This window comes from Haliaeetus albicilla, chromosome 21 (genome assembly GCF_947461875.1).
Source record: "Haliaeetus albicilla chromosome 21, bHalAlb1.1, whole genome shotgun sequence".
Classification (NCBI taxonomy): Eukaryota; Metazoa; Chordata; class Aves; order Accipitriformes; family Accipitridae; genus Haliaeetus; species Haliaeetus albicilla.
Window position 1 is genome coordinate 12,233,518 of NC_091503.1, and position 12,721 is coordinate 12,246,238.

The 12,721-nt window shown below is 40.1% G+C and overlaps 1 protein-coding gene across 2 annotated transcripts in view; it reads right to left on the reverse strand.

Moving 5' to 3' along the window:
• The window catches only part of PIGN (phosphatidylinositol glycan anchor biosynthesis class N), a 111,414-nt gene that overhangs the window by 95,873 nt on the left and 2,820 nt on the right, over positions 1-12,721 (reverse strand). The window contains exon 1 of one of the 2 annotated variants that reach the window (XM_069808943.1): positions 10,218-10,347. The exons of the other annotated variant lie outside the window; for it this stretch is intronic. The gene's annotated coding sequence lies outside the window, so the exon portion shown is untranslated. Of the gene's footprint in view, positions 1-10,217; positions 10,348-12,721 lie in introns of those variants that run through there. 2 annotated transcript variants of the gene reach the window in all.

Sequence of the window (12,721 nt, forward strand, 5' to 3'; positions counted from 1 at the left end):
TTCAGACTTTCACATAGTAATTATGTCTCAGCAACTCATCTCTGGTGTTTAGTGGGGTATCAGATGGCTTCAAAAGACCATTGAATCAAGCCAGTTTGTCTGATATTCAGCAGTTTTTTGTAACCTACATCAGTGACAGAAGACTCGGACAATGCAATGTCTCCATGAAGATACTACCCTCTGCCGGCTGATTGCATGACAGTGTTGAGGTATGTCGAGGCAAACACAAGCAAAAGACAGCTAGGGAAAGCCATCCTATAGCAAATTGCTTTTTCTAAGTTTACTATTCAATCCTGGGCTCATTATATTCTGCCTAGAAACAGAAAACTTCTTTTAAAGTAATGAAGATGTTTTGCTGAGGGCAGAACACTATTCCTCTTCTAAAACAGGTGACAAAAGCAAAACAGCTGAAGGATTATGTTTCATTGATAATTATATTCCCTTTTAAAATGTTTTTTCTGCCCTCTCATCCTCTGAAGTCAGGTTAGGGATACAAATATGTTTAATAGCATGTATGCTGGAAATTACGAGTCTGCCACATGTACTGAGGGGTTCACGCCTACTGAAGGCAAAGCAAATATTTATATTGACTCAGGCAAGTGTGGGATCTGAGCCTGAATGAGGCTTAGTTCTGACAAAGTACTATTAGGTCTGTCCAGGCTGCTAACTTAGTTATTTAAATACCAGCTAACTATCAACCTCAACAAAACAACACCGCCACTCACCAGTTTAGAAACAGAAGTTCCTAACAGCCTGGAAGGTTCAGATATTCAATTACCTATGTAAATACACACCTCTTTCTAAAAGAAACTCTTTGTTGCAGAATCTAGTCAGTGCTTCTAAATGACAATATATAAGTTTATCTTGCTATTTACAGAATTCCAGTAGCTGGACAGACACAGGCAGCCACCACACGGTAAGACTATAATTCTTACCAAATAAAGAAAAAAAGACTGCACTACCACATAACCTTAACACTGATCAAAACTCTGAAAGATATTTTTAAATAAAAATTCTAAAGGGCCAAGAAAAACAGAGAAAAAAAACCCACATACTAAAAAAATTGTGAAAGTTAATATATATTATTATTTACTAATGCAAGGAAAATTCAGATCTGTATGCAACTTAACCATAACTTCCAATTCCACCCATTTTCCCTACTCAAACACAGATGCAACAATTCTAGTCCAAATCAGAAACATTAATATAGTAATTTCTCATTTTTGAGATTTGGAGAGAAAACTACATAACAAGATCAAGATAACTAAATACAACATTTCAAAGAGACACATAGTAGTCACACTTAAGTGATCAAACAAAAACTTTTCATTAATCAGGAACTTATGTGCTTCTGTGTCTACAAGTGAGATTCCAAGAGAGACTTGGAATATTTGTAAGTATCAGTTTGTTTATTTTTTATTTTTAAGTACTCAGGGTTCCTGCATGAATTTAAATACATAAAACCACAGTCACAGAAATACCATTAAGTTGAACGCTGGACCTCATTTTATTCAATCAGTTTTATTTTCCATAGGGCTTTTTCTTTTGATATAGTTGTGTTTGATAAGAGAATCCAAACTATTCATGCCTTAAACTGATGAGACTAAACACCCTAATAAACAAAGCAGTTACTTCAGTCAGATACTTGCTGTTGTATACTCCCAGTGCTACACTTCTATAGCTTAACATATTCTAAATTCTTCTAATTAAAGTATTAGTAACCTAATTGTTTTCAGCACTAGCTATTTCTCTTTGCTTTAACTCTCCCCAGGCCTGAGCCCTTGCTTGCAGCAGAGTGCAATCAACACAATTCAGATTGAATGCTGTCTTAGACTATAGTGATCTACAGAATTAATTAAAAAAAAAACCACCAAACATACTTTCTTTTGCAACCACAGTTTGACTACATTACACTATTCATCTGGGCACAACACATCCAACTGCTCATCACCATCAGAAGGTTTCAAGACAGGCAGCTCCCAGAGCACCTCCTTCTGCCTCCAGCTTAGCTTACGTTGCTCCTTTAATGCATGACTTGGTGTGTCGTCACTGTGACATACCACTGTGAAGAATATCCTATCCTCAGGCTTACAAATACTTTCCCACAGGTATAAAGTGTTTGGAAAGCTCCTAACTGCATCTCAGCTGAATGCCAGAATGGCACTTGGTGCTCTTTCCTAAGGGCAGTCTTGCTTTCAAACTACTAAGCTATCCGGCAAGGTGTTGCAAACAAGCACTCATCTGTGGTTAGAGAAGGCTCCAACCCAACAAACAAAGTTTAAATACAGTCAACAGCAATTCTACAGAACCAGTGACCTTCTACACCTTTTCATCTTGACCAAGTTACAACTCAACTTGGTCATTGCAAGCCCAAAGTGCCTAAAGTTCATTTAAGACAGCTGATATGCAAAATACTTCCTCTTCAAACATCCAAAGTATCATGGAAGAACAAAATGTTTCCAGTAACTAGTTTTCAATGGAAAAGGAAGTTCTTTATCACTGCCTGGGTTTCTCTGGGACTTCCAAACCAAAGCACCCATTCTACCCCTGTAGGACAAACACCCAAGACCAGGCTTTTTTGGGCCCAACTTTCCACAGGTCCATTCCCGTCTCGGTGTCAGCTCCTCTCAACACATGCTGTGCCACTTGGAGCACACCCCCATTTCTTCTCAGCCCATGATACTGATACCTATTTGACTGTCAAGAAGGGTGAAAGACAAGCAAGCAGGCACATGGATAACATTTCTTGTAGAGATCCTCTTCTCTAACAGTGGAATGGGGCAGGCAGGAAAGATCTGACAAAGGAGAGCAATGAGACTGTATCAGAAAAGAAAGTAAAAGAATGACCGTGCACATTAGTCCTCTCAAAGGGAGACAGTGCTCAGGGGAAGGGCAAGGTTTGGGTCCTTGAATGCAGAGTTTTCACCCATGATACAGAAACATTAGTTTGCCTAAAAGGTATGGCAAGATGAATGAAAACAGGCAAGTTAATTTCCAGAAAGCTTCTCCCAGAGACTGAAGGCAGCCAGAGGGATCCCCCAGGCACACTGCCTGTGACAGACGCTGCAACCACTATATGTACAGACCAGGTTCTGAGCCACCCTACGGCAGACAAAACGGTAGCCAAGATAATACATTCAGTCATTCATATTCACTGAACTACAAAATTACTTATCAGAGACCTGACAAATACATCTGGAAACAAACAGGTTCAGATATTAATGAAGTAAAGTATTCCCTGTCAAAGAAATGCCTTCACTAGCCCCTCTGAATTTAAAGGTACTACAGTCTAAGACAGACATGGGTGGAAGACAGTTGAACAACAGGCTGAAATGGCATCTTCCCATACAAAAACCAGTTTGAGAAAGAGCTTGTCTAAGTGATCCATTGCTGTGCAGAAACAGGTGTTGGCTGATACTGGTGCATTTCTTGGCTGAATTGCTACCAACTGGTACAGCACAGAGTTCTTTTAACTAAAAAAAGCCGGCACAACAGGAAGTCAAAGAAATCAAAAAGAGCATCAGAGGTACCATTCAGAAGTCTTCTTCAGTTTGCACCTACACCGGTAAGAAAAATGAGGGTGCTTTATCTCTCCTAGGAAGAGAGATAAAGCAGTCACCCCAGCTACAATCTAAGGCCAACAGAGCTGACAAGGCCAGACTACCAGCATTTCACTATCAACATTTAATTGTAAACTTCCGGATTTCAGGTGTTAAAATATATGTCCTGCAAATTGGAGGACAACCCTCTTCCCTAATTAGGAATGCCAAAGTCACTTGAATTCACATTTGCAGGTATTGGAGCTCCTTAAATCTAGGATGGGCTACCACCTTTCATTCTGCCGTGCAACGAGATAATTTTGTCCATCCATTTCTAGCTACTTGATATGAAGAGTCATTAGTTCAATGGATGCCAAGGCAACAGAGACAAAACATCTCTTCTTGGAGCAGCCATCCATCCCCCAGAACCCTGGTATTAAAAGTCGATTTACCATGGATCACTGAACCTTGAATGGTAAATCATCAAGGAATACAGTGAAGGTAAAAGACAGAGGGACCTCTGGGATTTGTGAATGGACCTCCATAGAAAAGGAGGATTAATGCTAAGCAACGTTTGTGCTGTGTAATTGCAGCTACAAGCATTCGTGGCACGAACAGAAGAAAAAGATTAATATCTCTCACTTCAAGTATAAATTGGATACTTGTGGTCATCTCTCCTCCATTGCACTCTTGCATGAGGGGCCATCACTATGGAGAGGGAAAGTTAATATTTATCTTGAAAATATCCTTTTCTTTACAAGATCTGGACAAAATCTTCATGAGTCAGAAAAAGAAGATTTAGTGAAAACCTCAGTGTAGATCTCCTGGCACATCTGGCTTTTTTCTGCCTATGATATGCTCTAGCATTACACCTTTTTTCCCCCACCCATTTCCAAGAGCAGTGGAATCATCAGTTGACCTGTGTTCTCAAAGATGCAATGCAAGGTCTCAGACTGCAAGTCCAAAGAGGGATGTCACTTAGCAGTCAGCCTCCACACCACCAGTGCAGGATCAGCTGGAACCAGTTGACAGCACCTCTGAATTTGAAAATGCACTGATCTTCACTCATCTGAGTCTTCTGCCACACAGAGATGTCTTCCACTCCTCTTTACTTCCCCCTTTGTGCTTTTGCATCACCATTTGACAGGGTGGTTCAAAAGCCAGTCTGAACCTGCAGATCCAATGTGGGAACTAGAGGCTGAACAGGATCTCATAGACGTTCTGACGGGCCTGTTGGCATCAGCAGGAGCTGCAAATGGAAGCATCAGTATCAAACTCCTTGGTGCCCAGCAGCCTTCTGGCATGCTTTTCTGGCTGAGAAGAGGAGAGAGTAGCTAACCCAGTAAAATTTGGGTGCTCAGCCATCCCTCAAACCTATAGTGTCTACTCTCATGCCTTCTGGGCACAGAGAAAGCACAGCTAGCACTGTATTTGTATCTGCCCTAGCAGGAAACATGCTTTTCTATATACTGTTTCTCTGTATCTCACATGAGATACGGAAATGAAATCCAGCTTGTATGGGATACCACACAACGGAAAATAGAGTCCTTTAGTTTTCTCCTCCCCCCTCTGTTACAGAGGTCATCACGAGCAAATTTCTCTGTAGAGCCTGGTGCTTCATAGTTCAAGGCAGAAACCTTGCTAGGCATGCTAAAAGGAAGAAATAACAAGGATAAAAGGAAAAATGTGGATTAAAGTCTAGCTTATAAGAACAAGCAAAAGCCACAGACCGTCAAGAAAAGAAAAACAGACATGTATTAAACACGCACAGCCCTTTTCATTTTGGAGGACAAGGAGCCAGACCTATTTATTACTAGTGCAAAAATGTCTCTGCCCTCAGGTGCCTAGCCATCCAAAAAGTGGATAAACAAACTGTCACTTGGAAATATATCTTACATCTTTCTGTCAAGAAAACTTAAGCCAAGGATATCTCAGCATTTTCGTGTCCTCTGATACTTTCCCAGGCAATTCCTTAGCAAGTGACTTAGTGCACTACCTCCCACAGTCCTTACCTTCACAAAGCAACACGCCAGCTTTGCCCAAATCCTGACTGTATTATTCTACTTAATTCTGTTAAGCCATTGCCTATCACACCAAGAGAAGAGAAAGAAGCTTCTAGCCTTGTAGATAACAGCAGAGCATGTTGCAACCTATTTGCCACATGCCATTTCCTACTGTCCATCCAAACGTATCACTTGTTATAATACAGTTCAGACAGCCAATTCACCTCCCTACAGACTCAGCCCAACTAGTAAGCTATGTATCAGACTCAGATTTATTCTTTTCTTTCTATATTTTTTCCTTCTGTCATTGCCTCCTAAACTAAATACAGAGCCAATACTGATAACTGTCCAACCTCCAGTACGTCAGAATTTAAGCTATCCCAGTAAGGTATTTTTTGTTCAAACAATTTGGAGCCAACAACACAAACCTGGCATGGATTCTTAAATAAAGACCATTTTTGGATCCTTAACAGAAAGGTACTAAAGATCCACCAAGCTACTCACTGCCTGTTAAATATGAGTTGTCCACATGAACAGAGCACGTAGAAAATTAGCACTGCCCTGGCTATGGCAGGGGCTTCAGCAGACTTCAGAGCTTCTCACTTTATTGGATGTTGTACACGAGCAGAGAAAAGAGCGAGCAGATGCAGGGGAGCAATCATTCTGACAGACAGCAAGGCAGAACCATCAGACACCTTTCTTAAAGTCTAGGAGATGAAAGAAAGAAAAGCAGCAAGGACCTCCTGACAGCAATTAATTATTTTTCCAGAATAAAGTGATTCACATGTATTAGAGAAGGGTTTTTTGGTTGGTTTGGTTTTGGTCTTTTTTGGGGGTTGTTTGGGGTTTTTTTTTCCCCAGAATCCTCATACGGGAAGTTCAGCTAATGGCAGATGGGATGAAGAGACCCTCTCTTTCTTTGTACTAGCACCTATCAAAACAATACCAAAAATCCTGCTATTAGCTGTGAGTTCCTCCATGTCAGTGCGAGGACTAAAACACTCAGACTGTGACAGTGGCAGAGGAGCAAGTCAGCTGCAATGAGCCACTGAAGCCCAACCATCAGAGACAAGAAGCAGGCAGTTTATTTCACATGAGCTTTTCCCTCTTTTCAAGTTGATCTGTAACTTGCTGACAAGACTTCACCCCCCTCTTTTTTTTTTGACTCATGCCACAGAAGCTACATCCACAGCCCCAAGCTGGATCAGGTTCCTCAGTGCTTAACAGGAGAGCTGACATAATTAAGTGCAGCCCTCATTTTCCCAAAGTAATCTACATCTAAACTGCATTCCTCTGAAGTTATAATCTCTCAGCACTATTTATGAGGCAAAGAAAACTGTACTTGTACCACAATACAATATAGTTCTTAGTGAGAAATGTAACATTTCCCTTTTATATTTTTCATTCTTCACATAAGCAATAAAACATACAGAAAATACTACACGGAATATGCCCCATTGGCAGGAATATTTTTTTAAGGATAATAAAGTGTCAAGACAGGGAGCTCAAGATAAATTAGTTATTTCTTTTAGAGGGACCATGCTTCACTAATACTGTCAAGTCTGTTGGTTAAGATGAAGAAAATCCATTGGAAATGCATTTTCAATAAGCATCAATGGCCTTGCTAAGTATCTTTTACAGAAAAAAGAAATAAGACAGGAATGTCTGCAATGTTTCTGGTTGACGAATACATTTTTCAACTAAACAGTGTTGTGCATTTTGTAATTTAAACTGTCAAAGTAGTGACTGTACAATTTGTCCGTACATAAAAAATAATCCTTGTGCTTAGGGCAGGGGAGCAAAGTGGAAGTTGTGTGGTCTAACTGACAGTATTTTGCATGGTATGGCAGTTAAACATCATCTAAGACGGTACTAGCAGTCCCTATGCTATTCTTTTACTAATTTAGATTTTTAAAGAGTTACACTAGTCAAGAAATGCAATCAAGTCATTCCTGCTGTCACAGCACATACACCTATTGACTGCATAAAATAATTTATACAAGAGACTTGCCAGCCAGTCTCAGAGTAACTCTCTCTCATATCTTTACACCCTACTTAAGAAACCCCAAATCCTCATCTTGATTTCATAATATAATACTATGAATAGAAGTGGGATAGTGATACAGTCCCTTTTCCTCCTTTCCAAAATTTCATTCTCTTTCTCTATGGAGACATAACATGCTCTGCCAGACAATGAAACTGCAACTACAGTATTTCCACTTGCTCTTGCACTGAAGTGGCTTTTGTAATTCAAACCATCTGTTTAAAATTATTTAATGTTCAACATCTTCACTGAGCATTTTAGGGATTATAACAACAAACAACATCTGGTTTAAATGTTAAATGTGGTTCAGTAAAGCACATCCAAAGCTGAGGCAAAGAGCTCAAAGAATATTTAATTTTCTTTTTAACATCACTTAATAATCAAAATTACTCCACCTGCCTAGAAAAGTCTCTTTTGCCAAAACTTTTCAAGCATAAATTTAACTATGGCCTGCAAGGTGCCAATATAACATCAAGTGTCCTAATACCTGAACGTATTGCAAATCAGTTACCCCAATATCAGCCTACACAATTTTCTCTGAATTATCCTGTAAACATGGGAAATCATATCCCTAATCTCCCAGGCACAAAAACATACTTGAGAATAACACTGACAACAGGACAGCATTGACAATGAGAAGAAGGGTACTTCTTTTAGAAATGATGACCGCTTTGAGGCATGAAAGAGAAAACAAGGGCCCCTTTGGTAACCCTTGTTAGCCAAGTGGAGGAAAAAAAATGAAAAGTAGAAATTCAGCATTAGATCTGCTCAGTATGCAGGCAGCTAGAAATTCAGAACTCAGAAAAAGCAAAACCCAGCAACAATAAACCCTGAGTGGTTTTGCTGCAAATCAGCTATTTCACTGGGCAGCAGCATTTGGGGGGGGGGCCTATGCCTGTTTTCAGGAGGTATTTGCAAATCCTCTTGGGTATTTCTTGATTTCCGAGTCATTCAACAATACTCTATCAGCAAGTCTTCTTCAGGCACTACTATTCTACAGCTTAACATGCTATTTTCATCTCAATATGGATTATTTAGTTCTTTTTGTGCTGCCAAGTGTGTTGCATTACTCAGATTTCTCTATTCTTGCAAAAATTAAGGATTTTTTTTCTATCATTGTTTTTTCTTTCCCTGTTTGGAGATCTTGTAGATAGATTTTTTCATGTTACCAGTTTCATGGGATACTTCTGGGGAAAGAATGTCAGCCTGAGAGTGTCTAACAGAACCCAGCCCACTGACTTCCACAGCTGCTATGGTCAAGAGGCAAGTGGCACTTCAGAGAATGCAAACGTATGGAAGGCAGTTTGCCACAGCAATCTTGCTGTCTCATCGGAGCCCTCTCTGACAAACGAAAGCTGAAAGCCCCTTGAGATGTTTTCAAAGAAATTGCACTAAAACTATGCAATAAAGCATGTGCACCAATACAAACAGCACAGTTCTTCCCTTTAGCAATAAAAGGTACAAGGGTCAAACTCTTCAAAGTCATACAACAAACAATAACATAGAGCACTCAGGGAAAGGGATGGAAAAAGAAATTTCAGCTGCATTGAGCTTTACAAAACCAGCTTGCAAATGTATTCTGTATACACACAGAGGAGAAAACAGCCTTTGACAAACAAACAAACAGTGCTTAAAGTATATTCCATAGAAGCTAGTATGAATAAGGTTTAAACAAGCTGACAGAAGTTGTTTGTCTTAAGTCACATTTTCTTATCAATATCAACCATTACAAATAAACAGGAATTATGTCAAATAGTAACAAGCCAATCTGTTGAAACTTGCATATAAGCCTCTGAATGCCAATTGGCCAATAGCTTCAGTTTGAAGGTGAAAAAGGACTACAAGACAACCTTCTAACCATACAGTAATAATTTTCAATAAAATTTCAAAATAAATTTCAATACAATAACTTTCAATAAAAGGAATACAAAAGTCAAATAATCAGTTTGTAGGGTCCCACCCTTCCAAAAGCATTTTTCTAAAAAAAGGACTTCCAAGCTTTTGAGTTCAAAAGTACTACTTAATTATGCGAGCCAGTTGAACATAACATATAACTGAATACTATTCAGCTGGCTAGCATAATTGATATTTTATATATCTTTACATACCAAACTTCAGTTCACAGCAAAGTTGACAGAGATAGAGGTAAAAGTCTCCCACCAAGAACAAAAACTCTCTTAAAGCCTGAGGTGAACACACACAACGAAAGCAATCCAAATGGGAGATGCACCACGCGACACAATTCACCGACGAGCGCGGCTGAGAAGAGCAACCTGTGAGCCCAGAGGGGAGCGATGGCCGGTGCCCTCCCGGGACAGGGACGCCCGCCGCCCCCCCCACCCCCGGCGGCAGGCGGGCGCTCTCCAGGGTCCTGCACCGCTCCCGGCCCCACGCAGGCCATCGTCTTCACGGGGCGACCCAGTACTCGGCACCATCAGAGACCAAGTCCCGGGGAAATCCCACCCTGAAAACATGCCGCCAGGAAGTATTGCTTCGTCATAAAGAAATAAGCACAAGGGAAAAAAATTCTCCAAGTCCTTCACTCACCAAATGAAACAAACTACTGAAAAAAAAATTGCAATAGCCAAGTTGTAAAGTGCAGAAGAACACCAAAAGGATGGATTATATTACCTTCAAGAGAGCACCAAAGTTCTCAGCTAGCAGTGTAAGTATATACAGTATTTGTCCAAGGATACTTTGAGGTGTAGTAAGAAATCTTTATGCAAAGGAGTCAGCTCCTCTTCAACTCTTCCACTAGCAGCCATAGTTGCAAGGTGTTCACATAGAAAGCACTTTCCTAAGTGTGCATAAGACACAAAACCCACTCAGATTATCAGTTACTGCAGCCTGAAATACTTACATTCACTTTAGAATAAAGTTCTTTTTGCTCCAACAGCAATCTCTACTAACAGAATAATTAACATTCGTAAACATTTATGATATATCATAAATATATCATATCGTAAACACCCTCTGCTGAAACCCTGTGAGCCTACGTTTGTTTTTAAGACAAAGCCAAGTCACTTTTCATTTCTGTGAGACACCTTTATTTTTCAGCTGCTGACTGACTCTAGTAATTAACAGAGCCAGGAAATGATTCCTGGAGACAATCAGTATTCTGCCTTTTTGCAATATGGGGCCCTGGTGATTTAAAATGAAAGCTCCCTACCACTCAAATTTTTTTGGCAAAAAAATGGCAATAGCTTCATTGTAGAAAAAAAGCTCAGAGAGCAAGACAAAAGCTGTTGGAGACCCAGAAACCTGGAAAACACAGATGGGCAATATCTCTCCAGTTCTCCTATTACATCTTCCCCCCAAAGATGGAGAATCATTTGTAGTTTCCTGATCTCTCTGCTGGCAAAAGAGGGGAGCGATACAACACAGATACCAAAGAGATGAAAATTACTATTATGAGACAGACATTAAATACAGTTTCATGTCAAGAACACGAAGGCAAAGTCTACCTATCTCAGTATCTGCTCTCAGGAAGGACACAACCAGCTAGTTTTGAGACGACAGAAAAAGTCTATTATTCACTTCTGTGTAGCAGTTATTCACCTGTACCCTACCATCTGCAGAAACTTGCTTGTAAGTAAAAGCATGTTTGAGGCCTTCACAGTCACAAATACTGCAAGGAAAACAAAGCCAGTACAGCTGCAGAGAGTTGTCCTGTCCTTCTCTGCTCCTGCCCACTTATTCCCATGTCAAACCTCTTCCTTGGGCTGGCACAGCCATCTGTACAACTGTATAGTCAAGCAGACTGGAGAATGAATTCAACTGAAAATAACCTCAAGAAAAAAAAGGGAAGGAAGAGTAAAGATAACTTTGCTGTAGTTTAGTTCCCCAATCTAATTCCCAATACAAACCTCTGTGTTGGCACCATCTGCCAACTGCATCTCCTCCCAGCAACAGTGCTAACTCAGCATGTTCAAAGCATGAACTCAGACTCCTACTTTGTTCTCCAAAGCCTGCATCTCAAACTAGTTGTATTCCTTTTATTAACACCATAGTTTATTGCATGACCTCCTCCACAGGCCATCTCAAATCTCTCTTATCCTATTTCCCCTTATATTTGAACATGACTGAAGAACAGCAGGCAGTATAAGGAAAATATAAGGGGTTTTTTTGCAAAACTGTGCAAATACTAAATTGAAGAGGAGTAAGGTGAAGCAGGCAACCCTCAAAAGCACAGAGCAGCAGCATGGAATCAGCACAGCAACATCTCCGCAAGCTGGCCCATGCTTCTGCAGTGATAGGAATAAATAAGATATTTTCAACATCAAGCCTTAATTGTCTTGACCTCCACAAAGCTTCAATACAAGACACTTAAATTCAGGCCAAAACAGCTTTCCATTTGAATTTAGTACCTTTAGACCTCAGAACTCAAGAATGACTTTATAATGATCATTTTCATACTTCACTTCAGGGTACTGTTTCCCTTCCCCATCTACACTGTCCTTCACCATGGTGCAGCATGCTAAGGCATACCATCTTAGAGTGGTCTGTTAACCCTCTAGAGCAGCTTGCTGTGCAGCCTACACTTCCAGACAACGCACTCCATCGTCCAGACTAGGGAGAACAAAGCCCAAGCAATTCAATACTTTAGTGTTTGTGGTGTCATAAAAGGTCATATCTTTTACTCCCAAATTATGTCTCCTCACTCAACTGTAACAGCATTTTTTCCTATCTATTCATTCTCACAAAAACATAATACACACATCATGAAGCTTGAACAAGTTTTCTAAATCACTCCTTAGGCTCCGAGTGTGTTTGCTCACTGTATTTTTGATGGTAGGCATCCAAATATCCACTGTTCACCATAATGCTTCAAAACAACACTTTTAGAGGTAGAAAAACACAGCCAAACTTTGATTCAAAGGGATTTGGGGGCTTTGTTTTGTTTAACTCAGGTCCTCATCTGACTTCATGGGACATTATCACATTTTTGCTGAGGCTGAAAATATTTCCAAGAGCCCCTTCACACTGCTGTACTGCTTTTACTTCAAATCCCAATTTAAGAAACACTTTCTAAAGTCAGTTTCTCTGGGTAAAGCTATGTCTGTACTTAACACACAAGTAACTGTTCACTACTGATACAATCTATTCTCATTAAAAAACGTGCCCTTAAAACTGAT